This window comes from Rhinatrema bivittatum, chromosome 5 (genome assembly GCF_901001135.1).
Source record: "Rhinatrema bivittatum chromosome 5, aRhiBiv1.1, whole genome shotgun sequence".
Classification (NCBI taxonomy): Eukaryota; Metazoa; Chordata; class Amphibia; order Gymnophiona; family Rhinatrematidae; genus Rhinatrema; species Rhinatrema bivittatum.
Genome location: NC_042619.1, coordinates 317,355,153 through 317,374,115, shown reverse-complemented (window position 1 = coordinate 317,374,115; position 18,963 = coordinate 317,355,153). Strand labels below are relative to the sequence as shown.

General features: G+C 44.0%; 1 protein-coding gene across 1 annotated transcript in view; it reads right to left on the bottom strand.

The window, feature by feature from the left end:
* Window positions 1–18,963, bottom strand: part of ARHGAP6 (Rho GTPase activating protein 6) — a 269,412-nt gene that overhangs the window by 76,870 nt on the left and 173,579 nt on the right.

Sequence of the window (18,963 nt, the reverse complement as noted above, 5' to 3'; positions counted from 1 at the left end):
ATTTGAACTCCTAGATCTCTCACTTGTGTAGTGCTTGGTACGGTAGGATAAGTGTATGTGATGGAGCTGTTTTCTGGAGTGATGAGTAGAAGTTCCGTTTTTGATGAATTTAGTATCAGGTTGAGACTTGTAAGAAGTTGTTTGATGTTTTGGAGGCAGGATTCCCAGTGCAACATTGTTTTTGCGAGCGATTCTTCGATGGGGATCAGGATCTGAATATCGTCAGCGTAGAGAAAATGTTTGAGATTGAGGTCAGTGAGAAGTTTACATAAGGGTAACAGATAAATGTTAAACAAGGTAGGAGACAGGGATGAGCCCTGAGGGACTCCTATGGCTGCGGGGTGTAGAGAGGATTCTTTATTATGAATCTTGACCTTATAACCTCTGTTATAAGGGGTGATAGCCCTTTGTTTGAAGGAATTAGAACTTTGAGGAATAAACATATCCCCCACGTCTGTTGATTTTATGTGTTTTTACTGTCAACCAACAAGAATTGATTATTGGGCAGAATATAAATGTTTTAAATACATAGCAGCCTTATATCAACCACCTCACCTGAAACAAATTTTTTAAAAGAATAAGTGCCAAACAAAAACCCAAACAGAAGAAAATGGCACAAAACTTGCAAGACACAAGAATGCAAGTTGTACCAGGACATATAATTGGGCCCTACAGCTACCCACATGGGAAAAACATTCAAAATAAAAAAGCTCACATTCATTCTTCCTTCTGAATATTGTGCACCTGATTCCATGCAAAATAAATGTGAAGAAGGAAGCTACATTGGTGAAATAAGCCCAAAATTAATGTCTAATTCACTTCTTTTTTGCAGCGTGGAATCTTACAAGATTTCACCATAGAGCAAAAGGGCCTGATTTCCAGGGACTAGGGAAAACTTCTTTCAGTAATTCATCCTTTGGCAGTAGCTGTTCTAGATCTTTTATGACTCTTTAAATTTCTAGTTCCAATTTTTTTTTATTTGAAATCATTTCTACACCGCCTATACAAATGTTTTGTGATATCTAAGTGGTTTTCAAAAATTCATAAAACTGAAATGAGGAATGAGGAAAAGTCAGAAAGGTAAATACAAAAGCATAAAAATGTAAAAAAAAATAAATTTAAATATTTATCATACAAAATAAGACACAGTGTTGAATGAGGTTTGTTAAAGACAGTGGTGTATAAATATGGTTTTTTTTTTGTTTTTTTTAAACTCTTTGGTATTTGCTGTTAGTCTGATGGAGTCAGGAAGTGAATTCCATAACGAGGGGCCCGCCACTGAGAAGGCACATTTTCTCCTTAGCTCCAGTCTAGCCGTCTTAACAGTAGGAACTTGTAGAAGGCATTTTTTTGAGTGAACGGTTGATAGTGTCTTAGCGAGGAACAGAGCCATACTGTGGATGGATTGTAAATTAGGTTATGGATTGTCAGGACTTTGAATTGAATGCTTAGTTGAATCAGAAGCCAGGAAAGAGTTTGAAGTGTTGGGGTGATATGATCTCTACTGTCAGAGTTAGTGACAAGGCGAGCAGAAGTGTTTTGAACCAACTGAAGAGGGCGGAGAGCAATATCAGGAAGACCTAGGTAAAGTGAATTGCAGTAGTCTAATCCTGCTAGGATCAGAGCTTGTAGAACTGTACAGACGTTAGTGGTGTAAAGCAGTGGTTTTAATCTTTTCAACATGTGGATTTTGTAAAAGGATTTTTTTTTTTTTTTAACTACTGCAGAGATGTTGTTAGACATAGATAAATAAGAATCTAGGGTAACTCCTAGATTACAAGCGTGGTCCGCAATGGGAATGATGAAATTTTCAAAAGTAAATTCGGCAGGATGGCAGCAGGAAGAGTGAGGAATGGTGAATAAGTAGATCATTTCAGTTTTTGAAATGTTTAATTTGAAGCGATTGTGAGATAGCCATGTGTTGATGGTTCTGAGATATATGAATTAATGAAAAGGTGTTTGGGCATCGCTGAAGTGGAAGGTATAGCGAACTGAATGTACATGGTGCCTGTGCCATGGTTTTCTCTCTTTCTACTGCAAGTTTTCCCTGGGCGTTTTGAGTGAGCATGCAATTTGCTTGAAGAGGATTTTGGGGTGATAGCCCTTTGTTTGAAGGAATTAGAACTTTGAGGAATAAACATATCCCCCACGTCTGTTGATTTTATGTGTTTTTACTGTCAACCAACAAGAATTGATTATTGGGCAGAATATAAATGTTTTAAATACATAGCAGCCTTATATCAACCACCTCACCTGAAACAAATTTTTTAAAAGAATAAGTGCCAAACAAAAACCCAAACAGAAGAAAATGGCACAAAACTTGCAAGACACAAGAATGCAAGTTGTACCAGGACATATAATTGGGCCCTACAGCTACCCACATGGGAAAAACATTCAAAATAAAAAAGCTCACATTCATTCTTCCTTCTGAATATTGTGCACCTGATTCCATGCAAAATAAATGTGAAGAAGGAAGCTACATTGGTGAAATAAGCCCAAAATTAAGGACAAGAAGCAATCTTCAAAGACACAACCATAAAACACTACAGAGAAAAACAGAATGGCAGGTGCACTTCTCAAAGGAAGACCACTCCCTTAAGTACCCTGATGCGGGTGTTAAAAGGGAACTTTAGGGGTACACAAGAATGAAAATGTTTGAAATTAGGATGTTCAAACATGTGGAAACATACAAGGACTCAATAAGGGTATTGACTCTCATCTATTATGCATAGACCCTTTGAACTGCAAAGTTTTACGATCTAATCACGAATGTCATTCTCCAGCCCCCTCCCCCCGAGGGAGGGGGCTGGAGATCAGTATGCAGAGAGCCTTACCATCTAGATCATTGGTTCTCAACCTTTTTTCAGCTGGGACACACCTGACAGATGGTTCTCAAGTGCGTGACACACTGAACATGTGACCGTCACGGGACAAAATGTAAATATACATTCTGCATCCTCAGGAACCACATCGACCCCCAAAAATGGGTGCAGAGCAGAACTAGGGCATTACCCGTACAGCTCACGATACAAAAAAAGATATTCTGGATCTGATGACATCTCAGTAAAAGCAAAACAAACTCTCTTTACTGACAAGCACAATACCCCTCCTTATGAAAAGACAATAATTTACCACTACAAATATTTAACCAGGACCTAAACACTAATACACTTCCTATTGGGAAAACAGAGCAAGCCAAGCTGATATAGATTCCCACTTAGAAATAATTGTAAAACTATACTAATAAATGTTACAAAACAGCTGAACAGAATAACATCCAACAATTACAAACTCATAAAAATTAATAAAAATAGTCTAAATATCAAAATATTTCAAACAGCAGACACATCACATAATACCCAATAATTAAAATGGCAGTCAATCAAGAAAAATAAACTTAAAAAGCTGCCTTTACTTACCCTCTCCAGCAACTCTCCTACTCCTTTCCCTTGCAGACCAATAGCACTCACCAGAAGCAGCAGTGGCTGCTGAAACTATGTCCTCACAGTCCTCTTCCTTAGGGCCCACAACCAGTCTCTGTCTCACACAGACCAATAACTTCCCTAACTAGTATCTCTTCCTCACACACACACACACACACACACCAGTCACCTCCCTGACCAGTCTCTCTCAATCACACATGCTCTGTCACTTACATGCAATCTCACACATACTCTGTCACTTACAACCACACACACTGCCACTCATGCACCCATTGTACCACACACACACACACAAGCTCTCACTCATGCACCCAGGCACCCATTCTACCACACACACACAAAGCTGCCACTCACCACCCAGGCACCCATTCTACCACAGGCACCCATTCTAATACACACAAAAAGCTGCCACTCATGCACCCAGGCACCCATTCTAACACACACACACACACACACACACACACAAAGCTGCCATTGATGCACCCATTCTACCACACACACACACAAGCTCTCACTCATGCACCCAGGCACCCATTCTACCACACACACAAGCTCTCACTCATGCACCCAGGCACCCATTCTACAACACACACACACACACACGCTCTCACTCATGCACCCATTCTGCCACACACACACACACACACACAAGCTCTCACTCATGCACCCATTCTGCCACACACACACACTCTCACTCATGCACCCAGGCACCCATTCTACCACACACATACAAGCTCTCACTCATGCACCCAGGCACCCATTCTACCACACACACACAAGCTCTCACTCATGCACCCAGGCACCCATTTTACCACACACACACAAGCTCTCACTCATGCACCCAGGCACCCATTCTACCACACACACACAAGCTCTCTCACTCATGCACCCAGGCACCCATTCTACCACACACACACAAGCTCTCTCACTCATGCACCCAGGCACCCATTCTACCACACACACACAAGCTCTCTCACTCATGCACCCAGGCATCCACTCTACCACACACACACACACCCAAGCTCTCACTCATGCACCCATTCTACCACACACACACACAAGCTCTCACTCATGCACCCAGGCACCCATTCTACCACACACACAAGCTCACATGAAGCCTCTTCTCATTGTTTGGCCCAATAAGACTGGCCTCCACTTCTCAGCCGCCTCTGGCCTGACCTCCCGCGGTGCACAGGGTCTCTCCACTCTTCAGCCGCCGGCAGCGGCGCACAGCATCTCCTCGTTCTTCGGCCCTGTCGGCGGCAGCGCACAGTGTCTCTTCCTCCTTCGGCCCCGCCGGCATCAGCGCGCAGGTCTCTCCACTCTTCAGCCGCCACTGGCGCATGCAGCGTCTCTTCCTCCTTCGGCCCCGCCGGCATCAGCGCGCAGGTCTCTCCACTCTTCAGCCGCCACTGGCGCATGCAGCGTCTCTTCCTCCTTCGGCCCCGCCGGCATCAGCGCGCAGGTCTCTCCACTCTTCAGCCGCCACTGGCGCATGCAGCGTCTCTTCCTCCTTCGGCCCCGCCGGCATCAGCGCGCAGGTCTCTCCACTCTTCAGCCGCCACTGGCGCACGCAGCGTCTCTTCCTCCTTCGGCCCCGCCGGCATCAGCGCGCAGGTCTCTCCACTCTTCAGCCGCCACTGGCGCATGCAGCGTCTCTTCCTCCTTCGGCCCCGCCAGCATCAGCGCGCAGGTCTCTCCACTCTTCAGCCGCCACTGGCGCATGCAGCGTCTCTTCCTCCTTCGGCCCCGCCGGCATCAGCGCGCAGGTCTCTCCACTCTTCAGCCGCCACTGGCGCATGCAGCGTCTCTTCCTCCTTCGGCCCCGCCGGCATCAGCGCGCAGGTCTCTCCACTCTTCAGCCGCCACTGGCGCATGCAGCGTCTCTTCCTCCTTCGGCCCCGCCGGCATCAGCGCGCAAGTCTCTCCACTCTTCAGCCGCCACTGGCGCATGCAGCGTCTCTTCCTCCTTCGGCCTCGCCGGCATCGGCGAGCAGGTCTCTCCACTCTTCAGCCGCCGCCGGTGGCGCGCAGCGTCTCTTCCTCCTTCGGCCTCGCCGGCATCGGCGCGCAGGTCTCTCCACTCTTCAGCCGCTGCTGGCGGCGCGCAGCGTCTCTTCATTCTTCGGCCTCGCCGGCATCGGCGCGCAGGTCTCTCTGCTCTTCAACCGCCGGCAGCGGCACACAGCATCTCTCCATTCTTCAGCCCTGCCCCTGGGGAAAAGGGCAGCACAAGCGGGGCAGTGGAATACCGGGAGCTGCGACACACCTGCTGGTGCTTGGCGACACACTGGTGTGTCGCGACACACCGGTTGAGAACCACTGTAGATGATTCTGTTCTATTTAAACCTAGTGACATCAATATGCAAAACTAAAATTTTAAATGGATACCTTGGAGTTAGACAGATAAGTTATCCATCTAAATGGCTTTGAATATTGACCTCAGTGTAACTGAGCTGTTTCTTCATTTACCTGATAAGGAGAGGATAGCTCTCAAAAGCTTGCCACAGTTGTACTGTTAGTCCAATAAAAAGGTCTCACCTACAACTTATTTAAATCTTCTTCTTAATGTCATTCCTAACTTTAAATAAAGTTGTCTAAAATTGTGTACAAAAGAACATGCACGATTAAACAATTACATTACATACATTAAAATAAAAAAGCAAAGGAAACAAAATGAAGTTAAAAATCAAACCCATATTAAATCAACCAACACAACCCTACACTGAAACTCCTTATTTCCAACTAGCAGCTACCCAAACTGTGACACTATTCAATGAGAAAATAGCCAGATCTTAATCTTTTTATGAAAACTGAAGTAATTTCTTTCAACTTGATATCCATAGGCAGTGACTTACACAAGACTGGAGTCACAGTTGAAAATGCTGTGATCTGCAGCCAAATTCATCTTAAATGAAGGTATAAACAATAAGGCACTCTGACTTGATATTGTCTTTTCAGAATATACCATTTAAACTTTTTGTGTAAATAGTCTGGTTATGCCCTACATAGCACCCAAAAAGTCAACATAATTCTCTAAACTTAGCCAGACTTCAAACATCATGACACCAGTTGAGGAGCCACATTTTGAATGACCTGAAGCCTATGTGTAAGCTTCTCAGGGAAACCCACATGCAGGCCACTGTAGTAGTCCAAACGAGAAGTTACCAATGCATGAACCACTGTTTTAAAGGTCCCAGCATCAAAAAATGGTTGTAATCTCTTCACTACCCTCAGTTTCAAAAAGGCACTCTACACTGTCCTAGACACATATCATTCCAAGACAGCACTGCGTCAACATAAGAACATGCCATACTGGGTCAGACCAAGGGTCCATCAAGCCTAGCATCCTGTTTCCAACAGTGGCCAATCCAGGCCATAAGAACCTGGCAAGTACCCAAAAATTAAATCTATTCCATGTTACTGTTGCTAGTAATAGCAGTGGCTATTTTCTAAGTCAACCTAATTAATAGCAGGTAATGGACTTCTCCAAGAACTTATCCAATCCTTTTTTAAACACAGTTACACTAACTGCACCAACCACATCCTCTGGCAACAAATTCCAGAGTTTAATTATGCATTGAGTGAAAAAGAACTTCCTCTGATTAGTTTTAAACGTGCCACATGCTAACTTCATGGACTGCTCCCTAGTCTATTATTGAAAAGAGTAAATAACAGATTCACATCTATCTGTTCTAGACCTCTCATGATTTTAAACACCTCTATCCTATCCCCCCCTCAGCCATCTCTTCTCCAAGCTGAACAGTCCTAACCTCTTTAGTCTTTCCTCATAGGGGAACTGTTCCATTCCTCTTATCATTTTGGTCACCCTTCTCTGTACCTTCTCCATCGCAACTATATCTTTTTTGAGATGCGGCGACCAGAATTGTACACAGTACTGAAGGTGCGGTCTCACCATGGAGTGATAGAGGCATTATGATATTTTCTGTTTTATTCACCATTCCCATCCAAATAATTCCCAACATTCTGTTTGCTTTTTTGACTGCCGCAGCACACTGAACCGACAATTTCAATGTGTTATCCATTATGACGCCTAGATTTCTTTCTTGGTGGTAGCAATATGGAACCTAACATTGTGTAACTCTAGCATGGGTTATTTTTCTCTATATTCATCACCTTGCACTTATCCACATTAAATTTCATCTGCCATTTGGATGCCCAATTTTCCAGTCTCACAAGGTCTTCCTGCAATTTATCACAATCTGCTTGTGATTTAACTACGCTGAACAATTTTGTATAATCTGCAAATTTGATTACCTCACTTGTCGTATTTCTTTCCAGATCATTTATAAATATATTGAAAAGTAAGGGTCCCAATACAGATCCCTGAGGCACTCCACTGCCTTCCACTGAGAAAATTGTCCATTTAAATCCTACTGTTTCCTGTCTTTTAGCCAGTTTATATTCCACGAAAGGACATCGCCACCTATCCCATGACTTTTAACTTTTCCTAAGAAGCCTCTCATGAGGAACTTTGTCAAATGCCTTCTGAAATCCAAGTACACTACATCTACCTGTTCACTTTTATCCACATGTTTATTAACTCCTTCAAAAAAGTGAAGCAGATTTGTGAGGCAAGACCTGCCTTGGGTAAAGCCATGCTGACTTTGTTTCATTAAACCATGTCTTTCTATATGTTCTGTGATTTTGATATTTAGAACACTTTCCACTATTTTTCCTGGTACTGAAGTCAGGCTAACTGGTCTGTAGTTTCCCAGATCGCCCCTGGATCTCTTTTTAAATATTGGAGTTACATTAGCCACCCTCCAGTCTTCATGTACAATGGATGATTTTAATGATAGATTACAAATTTTTACTAATAGGTAGGAAATTTCATTCAGAACTCTGGTGTGTATACCACCCGGTCCAGGTGATTTACTACTCTTCAGTTTGTCAATCAGGCCTACCAAATCTTCTAGGTTTACCATGATTTGGTTCAGTCCATCTGAATCATTACCCATGAAAACCTCCGGAATGGGAACCTCCCCAACATCCTCTTCAGTAAACATCGAAGCAAAAAAATCATTTAATCTTTCTGCAATGGCCTTATCTTTTCTAAGTGCCCCTTTAACCCCTCGATCTAATGGTCCAACTGACTTCCTCACAGGCTTTCTGCTTTGGATATATTTTTTTTTTTATGGTATATCTTTTTATTAGTTTTCAAAGATAAACAAACCAGAAACCACACTTGTCATATACAAAACATTGTCATTCAGAAAAACAACCACCAACAGGGCAGTATCCAACAGCGTTGTACATCCAAGATAACTGTACTGTGGTGATTACTGACATACAGATAAAAACCAAATACGGTAACATGGTGTCCTATGTACCCTTCCCTTCCCCCCACCCTCCCCTTACCCATTCCCAAATTCACAGCAAAAAGGCAATATAACTGGTATTAAATACAGCAGCAAAGATGCAAGGACATGGGAATACACGTGCTAATATGGCAGAATAATTTTGTCAAAGAGAATCTGAGCATGGACAGAAGGAGAAACGTGAAAAAAAACCCAGAAAAGAAGAAACGAAGAAAAGAAGAGAACAGAACCCATGAACCTCTTGGAATAGCCCAAGATAGATATGTGTATTCGGGACCCTGGAGCACGCCATAGCTTAGGATACTAGATGGCAGGGGTTAGTGCAATTGAAATTTACATTAGTGACGAAGGATCAATAAAGGACCCTTGTGCATGGTAGGTCAAGAACGGCTGCCAAAGATGTAAAACAGATTTCCTCCGTCCCTCGCTATGCTGGGCAGCTGTCATTTGCTCAAAAGTAGCTAGTTTTATCATTTTTTGTACCCAATGATTGTAGTGTGGGGGAGTACTGGAGGTCCAGGCCGCCAAAATGGTTTGCTTGGCAAGGAGTCCTGCTTTGTCAACCAGTTGGGCCTGAGCCGGAGCTAAAGTAAGGGGGTCGAACAAAGCACTACCCAAAAGCCACAAATTGGGGTCTAAGGGTAAGTCAGTGGTGAGTAGTGTAGAGCAGTGGTATTGTATATTAGACCAAAAGGGCTGAATCTTTACACAAGACCAGAAGCTATGAAAATAATTCCCTGATTCAACACCACACTTTAAGCACAAAGGAGAATTACTAATCCCAAGTCTATACGCCATATCATTGGTACAATACAATTTCCATATAAATTTAAACTGCAATTCTCGGAGAGTTACATTCTCAGAAATAGTTTTAATTTGAGAGAGGTATATTTTAACCATGTCTGGGTTGATATTGAGGTCAGAGTCAGTTTTCCAACGATCACTAATACATTGCCTAGTGGGGATAGGCATATATCCTTTCACTAATCTAGAAAAAATGGAGCAGGAAACACGGCCAGTGTAACCGATGCCCAGGACAGACTCAACCGCTTTCCGATGCTCCGCTGATATGTTCAAAATGCCCAGAGAACCAATATAATGTCTAAGCTGTAAATAGGCATAGAAATCGTGCTTCGATAATTTAAATTTATCTTGTAGGTCAGAGTAAAGGTAAAGGTGGTCCGACATGGGCATCATTACTTGGGAAATCAGACGCAGGCCTTTAGAAGCCCATAGTTGGAAAACCGAATGACCCTGACCCGGAGGAAAGTTAGGATTTGCACCAATAGGTATAATTGGGGTTACAGAGGTAGGAAGCCCAAGAATGTGACATAAGTATGCCCATGCTTTCCGGGCCGTGTGTATCATGAGAAACTGTTTACATTCGGACGGTAGTTGCTTCGGGCATATTTGAATCAGTGCAGCCAGAGAAACACCAGGCAGGCTACCTTGTAGAAAAGCAGTTGGAGAAAAATATTCCGTTCCCAGCAGCCAGTCCCTAATATGGCGTAACATACAAACCAAATTGTATCTGCGAAAATCAGGGCACGCTAAACCTCCCTCACTCACACTTTCCAGAAGATATTTGAGAGCTAACCTGGACCGTTTGCCCTGCCACAAAAACCGTCGAATAGCACTATTTAAAAGGGTCAAGTCGTGTTGGGTAAGCCATACAGGTAACATTTGAAGTACGTATACCCATCTGGGTAGCTCCATCATTTTTAACAGCTGGACTCGGCCCGTCAATGAGAGGGGAAGGCTCTGCCATTGTTGGAGCCGTTGTCTAGTTTTATTAAGCATAGGGAGTATATTTAAGCTGTATATGGAGTCCAACCGGTTTGAAATCAAGACCCCCAGATATTTGATAGGTCCCGAGGCCCACTTGAGTGGAAAGGAAGGGCCCCAGGTCTTTTGTAAATGTCCATGAATTTCCAGGGCCACGGATTTATCCATGTTTATTTTGAGGCCGGAAAAACTACCATAAGAGGTCTGGTGAGACAAAACCTGCGTTAGGGCCTGCTTCGGGTTTGTGAGAAATATTAAGATGTCATCCGCGAAAGCAGCTTTCTTAAAAGTGTGTCAGTCACAATCAAGGCCTGGAATCAGAGGATCAGCTGCAATCTTGCGCAACAAGGGATCAATCGCTAAAATGTATAAGATAGGAGATAGCGGGCAACCCTGCCGTACACATCTCTGCGAGGTGAAGGCTTGCGAGAGATGACCATTTGCTAAAATATGTGAGGTAGGTTGTGTATATAGGAGTGAAATATAAGACAGTATAGACCCTTTAAAACCATATCTTTGTAAAATAGAGAACAGATAATCCCAGGAGACCCTATCAAAAGCCTTCTCTGAGTCAAAACTTACAGCCATGGCAGGGATGGAATGCAATTGACAATATTGGATAGCAGTGAGCAGTTTAGCGATGTGTGAGCTAGAAGAGCGCCCCTTCACAAAGCCCACCTGAGGGGAAGAAATGAGGTCCGGTAAGACCAGACTCAGCCTGGTAGCCAAAATATTAGCTAGCAGCTTGAGGTCGCAGTTCAGAAGAGAAATGGGACGGTAGGAAGCAGGTAGCCCAGGGTCCTTCCCGGGTTTGGGGAGTACAGTACCGTATTTCCACGACAATAACCCGCCCACGTATATAACCCGCCCACACACATAACCCGCAGGTTTTCCAGATTTATGAAAAAAAGTTTTAATATACCCCGCCTCCTCATATAACCCGCGGGCAGACAGGGCGCTTGTCCGAGGGGCATCGCATCCCTCGGTCATTCATTCGTTCATTTAACCGATTTCTGGTTCCATGCGAACCCCTCTGTCACAATCAGACCGTGAACACGGAGCAGTGAGAGCAGGCTGGCGGGAAGAGCCGCTTAAACCCCGGGGACCTTTGCGCGGTTTGCAGGACTTGCAAGCTTAAAGCCTGGGGAGGGGAAGGCCGTAAAGCGCCGCTCAGGTCTGGGCCAGAACCCGCGCTTCCCTCCAGCCTTACCCCCATTGCTCCTTCCGTGCTAAGCGGCTTTTCCCGGCAGGGCGGACGCTGCCCGCTCTCGGAGCGCACGGCCGGGCTCTCAGTCACCGACCGGAAGCTACAGCTCCGCCATGGTTGTGAGGGCGAGACAGGCGTGAAGCGCCGCTCAGGTCTGGGCCAGAACCCGCGCTTCCCTCCAGCCTTACCCCCATTGCTCCTTCCGTGCTAAGCGGCTTTTCCCGGCAGGGCGGACGCTGCCCGCTCTCGGAGCGCACGGCCGGGCTCTCAGTCACCGACCGGAAGCTACAGCTCCGCCATGGTTGTGAGGGCGAGACAGGCGTGAAGCGCCGGGGCGGGGGGAGAGAGATGTTAACCGCTGCTGTAAAATTTTTTCTGGATAACCCGCCCACGTTTATACCCCGCGGGGGGCATGCGGGGTAGGTAAAAACGCACATTACCCGCGGGTTATATGCGTGGAAATACGGTAATATAAGCTTTATTGAAATCAGCAGGAAAGGAGTTCAAGGCTAGAGCAGAACAATAAAAAGAGTGTAGAGTGTCTACCAGTTCAGGGCCTAACATTTTGAAAAAATCATACGCAAATCCATCGGGGCCAGGTGCCTTTCCGGATTTACTTTTCTTAATGACGGACAGAATTTCGGAGCATGAAATAGGGGCATTTAGTTTTTCACATTGAAGATCAGTGAGTGTAGGGAGAGGAAGGGATTGAAAAAAATCATTCTCTTCTCTAGGGCCTCCAGAGCGATCTTCAGTATATAAATGGTTGTAAAACTGTTGCATAAGATTTGTGATCTCCTCCCCCTTATGTACCCAAGTGTCCTTAGAAGATCGCAATTTTACAATATAAGTTTTAGATTGTCGGATCCGTACCAGATTAGCTAGTGTCTTCCCTGCTTTATTTCCAAAGCGGAAGAAGGAGTGTTCTTTAAAATGCAGTGATTTAATAGCTCTTTGTTGAATCAGAGCCTGTAGTTTCCCTAGAGTGTCGTGATATTGCACCCAATGCGCCTGGAGGGGATTATGCGATAAAGCCAATTTTTCAGCTTTAAGTTGAAGGTCCAAGCGTAAGATGTCTGCATTTAAAACCTTATTTCTATGTCGTAGAAAAGAGATTATCTCCCCTCTCATAACAGCCTTTCCGGTCTGCCAAAACAACTCAGGGTTATCCTGGTGGGGGGCATTAAACTCTTGGAATTGCACCCATTTAGCTTTTAGATAGTTTTGAAAGGTTTTGTCGGCTCTCAAATAGGAGGGAAATTTCCACCATGTAGTATGTGGTACCGAAATGTCCCAGTTAATATCCACCCATATGAGGGCGTGATCTGATACACCAGGGTTGCCTATAGTGGCAGAGGTAATAAAAGGGAACAAACGTTCGGAGCCCAATATGTAGTCTATACGGGATAAAGTACGGTGTGCTTTGGATACATGTGTATAATCCCTTTCCTCAAGATGGAGAATCCTCCAATAATCCAATAGATTTAAGGAGCGGCAGACTTGAGCTATATTGGTTTTGTGAGAGGGAGGCCGCTGCACATCTTGTGAGCCAGAGCGATCCAACGCCGGGTCATGAACCGAATTAAAGTCTCCCACTAAAAGCAGCTCCCCCACTTTATGAGTAATGAGAAGATTGATAATATTGGTAAAAAATGCCTTTGAGGGGGAATTTGGACCATAAATATTCGCAATAGTTACTTCCCTTCCATTCAATTGACCTGTAATTATTATGTATCTGCCCTCTGAGTCTACAAATTCTCGTGTCACCTGAAAGGAAAGAGATTTATGGAGAAGGATTGCTACTCCAGCCTTTTTCCCCACTGCAGCGGAGTAAAAACATTGACCAATCCAGTCTCGTTTGAGTTTCCTACTTTCTGTGTCCGTTAAATGTGTCTCCTGTATACAGGCGATATGGACCTTCGACTTCTTAAGATACTGTAGAACTTTGGTTCTTTTTATTGGGTGCCCCAGGCCATTAACATTAAGACTGGCCAATTTAACACCCGACCTAGCCATAGAGTTCTGAGAGTGGTAGCATGGAACGTAAGTATGCAGGAAAGAATGATGGGCTCCCCAGCCTAAGCCCACCATGGGAAACAGTTAGAATCCTGAAAAATCCACATTCCCCTTCGGAAATTGCTCCCAGCAGTGTCTGGAGACGTGTTTGCCCATTGCCCTTGCTTGTAAATGAAACCAGTATGCTGTGAAATGTGTCCCCTCCCCTATTCCCCCCCTCCCCTTCCCTCTTCCCAATAGTACTAGAAATTCGGCGCCACATTTACCCTCTGATATACCGGGCAAATGCGCGGGGGTACGTTAAGATGCGACGTGCCCCCCCCCCCGCATCAACCAAACAATAAAGATAAAACAGGTACATGTGATAATTTTGTAACCTCCAATATAGGAACACAAATGTAAGTTGCATTTTGGGACCATATGGCCCTAAAAATGTGTACCACCTCACCCCTCTCACAGGCCAGCAAGTTGGAGAGTTGGCTACAGGAGTTTAAAGTGAGAAACTGTATGGGTCACAGTACCGGTGCGCGTCAAAAAGCGTGTACTGGAAGGGAAACCATAGCAGGCTCCGCCGCAGTCAATCCAGGGAGATCCCTCATGGGAAACAATTCGCCGGGCTCACCGCGGCCGCTTCGGTCAGATTCTTCATAGAACTGCCAGTACTGCGCCGTGGGGTGCCTCCGGTAAGTCCGGACCAAAAGCTGGTTATAACACCGGAATCATCGAAGTTGTGGGCTGTAGCCAGTCGACTGCATGTTGGTATCGAGCTGCAAGGCGGGTGGCGGCGGGTCAAAAAAGAGTAGTAGATGGTCCTGCGTGAGATCAGTGAAGACTCTCAAGGACCTATAGCGGCAACATACTTCTTCGCGGGTGCCACCTCAGTGAATGTGTGATCTTGGCCTCCGTTCTTAAAACGCAGCGTGGCTGGGTAGATGAGCTGAAATCGTATGTTGTTATATAGATCCGTGCAGATGGGGCTGAACTGCTTCTGTTTTTGCGCCAGAGCTGCAGAGAAATCTTGAAAGAGACGGATAGCTGCATCTTTGTATTTTAGCGCTGGTTGGTTCCGGTAAGCCTGCATTATTCTCTGTTTTTGCGCCCAGTTAAGCAGGCGAGCGATGATGAGCCTGGGCCTTTGATCACCGTCCTTACATCGCCCCAGTCGGTGCGCTCTTTCAATATGGAAGGAGGGCCTCATGTCTGTCAGCCCCAGTGCTTCCGGAAGCCAAGCTTCTAGCAACTCCTCTAAGTTTTGTTCCCCTGCATCTTCAGGAAAGCCTGCTAGACGGATGTTATTGCGCCGTGCCCTGTTCTCCAGGTCGTCTATTTTATCAGATTGACTCAGGACAACTTGCTCCAGCTCCTTTATCTTGTTTTGGGTAATTATTTGTTCATCTTCCGCCGCTGAAACCCGTTCTTCAACAGCTGTAAGTCGCGGTATAACCTCAGAAACAGATTCTTTCAATTCTTTAAATTGCGTGGATAATTCATTAAATCTACCATCCAGAGCCGCGACAACCGCGTTGGTGACCGTGATAGTGAGGTCATTAGACGGTGAGGAGGTCGCGGGCGAACTCGGAGGTGTAGGCCGCACGGGCGTGTCCGCCATCTTGGCACCCACGACATTTGGTTTGTCCTTTTTCCCTCCTTTCAGAGGCATGGTGTGTGTTCCTTTTAGCATAAAATGATCTATAGACATTTGTTCAATAAGATCCGCGGGTGGAAAAAATGATCATTCACAGGAGATCAATGATGTTGGCCGATGCAGGGAGGGCGAGGCACAGAGCTCAGGCAGAAGCGTCCGCTTGGCGTCACCGCATCACGTGACCCCCCAGGATATATTTTAAAAAGTTTTTACTGTGAGTTTTTGCCTCTACAGCCAGCTTCTTTTCAAATTCTCTCTTAGCCTGTCTTATCAATGTCTTACGTTTAACTTGCCAACGCTTATGCATTATCCTATTTTCTTCTGTTGGATCCTTCTTCCAATTTTTGAATGAAGGTATTTTGGCTAAAATAGATTCTTTCACCTCCCCTTTTAACCATGCCGGTAATCGTTTTGCCTTCTTTCCACCTTTCTTAATGTGTGGAATACATCTGGACTGTGCTTCTAGGATGGTATTTTTTTTTTTTAAACAATGACCACGCCTCTTGCACACTTTTTACTTTTGTAGCTTCTCCTGTCAGTTGTTTTCTATTTTTCTCATTTTATCAAAGTTTCCCTTTTGAAAGTTTAGCACGAGAGCCGTGGATTTGCTTACTGTCCCCCTTCCAGTCATTAATTCAAATGTGATCATATTATGATCACTATTGCCAAGCGGCCCCACCACCATTACCTCTCTCTCCAAATCCTGTGCTCCACTGAGAATTAGATCTAAAATTGCTCCCTCTCTTGTTGGTTCCTGAACCAATTGCTCCATAAAAATGTCATTAACAATTCCCAAATCTTTCACCATCTCTGTGGATTTTACCATTTTAGATCCAATCTCTACTCTAATAGTAGCTGGATCTATAGACATAAGAAATTGTCATACTGGGTCAGACCAAGGGTCCATGAAGCCCAGCATCCTGTTTCCAACAGTAACCAATCCAGGCTACAAGTACCTGGAAAGTACCCAAACACTAAGTAGATCCCATGCTACTGATGCCAGTAATAGCAGTGGCTATTCTCTAAGACCACTTGATTAATAGCAGTTAATGGACTTCCATTAATTTATACAAACCTTTTTTAAACTCAGCTACACTAACTGCACTAACCACATCCTTACCTGTTCTAGACCTCTCATGATTTTAAAGATCTCTATCATATCTCCCCCTCAGCCATTTCTTCTCCAAGCTGAACAGCCCTAACCTCTTTAGCCTTTCCTCATAGGGGAGCAGTTTCATCCCCTTTATCATTTTGGTCGCCCTCCTCTGTACCTTCTCCATTGCAACTATATATTTTTTAAGATGGGGTAACAAGAATTGTACACAGTACTCAAGGTGCAGTCTCACCAGGTAACAAATCAGAAGCATTATGACATTTTCCATTTTATTCACCATTCCCAACCCACCTACTTTTAATATTTCAGCCTTTTTGGAGTTCAAAACCAATGTATTCCTCAAGAACCAGACACTTCCTACTTAACAACTGAACATCTACATCCTCCTCTAGTGGTACAATAATCTGGATATCATCTGCATAAAAATAAGCTCTCATTCCATGCTGCTGAAATGACCTTGCACAGTAGTAGAAAGATATTAAACAGCAGTGGTAATAATAGGGCACCCTTATAGGACCCCAAATTTCAGCTCAAAGGGAGCTGTAAGCTTCACAATATCTTTGTACTTCTTTCTAACAGAAAGCAGTAATCTGTTAACATAGAGCCTCTCAACTACAACTTTCTACACCTAGCCAATAAAACAGAATGATCCATCAGATCAAAAGCAGATGACAGGTCCAACAGGATCATCAAGAACTAGTATCTGCCCCTATCAAGCCAATGGAATGTGTCATCACAGACAGAGACCAATACAGTCTCCATACTGGATCAGTCTAACTTTCCAAAAAGGATGCTAACTGGAGGGTAACAACTTTTTCTAGTTTTTCAGCCAAAAAAAGAATATAGTCACTGGCCTATAACTGACACAATCCAAAACATGTAAAATAGTATTTTATTTCAAAATAGGGTTAATAATGGAATTTTTAAAAGCTAAGGGAACAGTTCCTTCAGTCAGTGAACCATTATTTTCAATAAATAAAGCAAAATGCTATCTGAAAAACCTCTTAACAACTTAGCTTCACGTGGATCCAACCAACAAAAAGTAGCTTTCATATTTAAATTCAATAAAAGTCAGTAATTACAATTTTCCAAAGTCACACCATCACTTTCTTCAACTAGCTCCCTCAAATTCCCCCTACTTCTATTAATACCCTGCTTTTCCAAATCTCCACAAGGCCAATATTTAACGCTACGTAGCTGGATAAATAGGGACTTATCCATCTAAGTGGCAGCCGCTGACTATCCGGCTATGTTCAGTGGCCACTATTTAGCTGGTTAAGTAGATAGCCAGATATCTTGGGGGCGGGCAATGAGTGGATTGGGGTGGAGAAACTTATCCTGTTATCTTAACCAGGTAAGTGCCTATATTCAGCCTAATCTGGTTAAGTTAACAGAGTAAGACATGTCTAAATTTAATCGGATATAACTTTCCGGCTAACTAGAATTTACCCAGTTATATTCAGCAGCATAGCCATGCTGCTGAATATCCCTTCTAAGTTAACCAAATAAGTTAGATAACCACATATCTTTGAATATTGGGCCCTAGTTATTTATTGACCCTAATGTCACATATCCAAATGGACTAATACAGCAACCACAATTCTTCCAAAGTGATTTGTAGATAATTTTATTGCTTTCTGGGTTGGGTGGAAACCCCCAAATGAAAGAGGATTTGGCTTTAACCCCACCCCATCATAGCCATTTCTATTAAATGTGACATGTTTTGATATAGCTTAAGCTTTACTCTTATTTCTTGCTTTTGCAACATAGTAATCTCTACATTTGGCAAAAACCTGATTTCTACTTCTTAAAGCACACCTGATGCAAAATTTGCTGTTTTAAAGATCAACATGGGAAGTTTTATGTACTCTGCAATATTTTTAAGAGGAAAAAACTGTCCTACAGTTGCATTAAAAGCAAAGCATATGGTTAAGGGTAGTAATCTCCATGCCTTCTGCTAAGGGTAGTAACCGCTGTACCAGCAAGTTATTCCCCTGCACTCTCATTTCTATCTTCTAAACATTTAGAGATCTATAGTGTTTATCCAATACCCCTTTGAATTCTTTGACTGTTTTCTTCTTCACCACCCTCTCCATGAAGAACTATTTCCTGACATTGGTTCTGCGTTGTCCTCCCTGGAGTTTAAGTTTGTGACGCCTTGTTCTATTTTCTTTCCAACAGAAAAGGTTCAAAGTCCATACATCACTGAAACCTTTTAGGTATCTGAAGGCCTGTATCATATCTCCCCTGCACCTCCTCTCTTCCAGGGTATACATATTCAGATCTTTCAGCCTTTCCTCATAAGTCTTCCGATACAGATCCCACACCATTTTTGTTGCCCTTCTCTGGACCACCTCCATCCTGTCTCTATACTCCTTGAGATATGTTCTCCAAAACTGAACCGAACACAG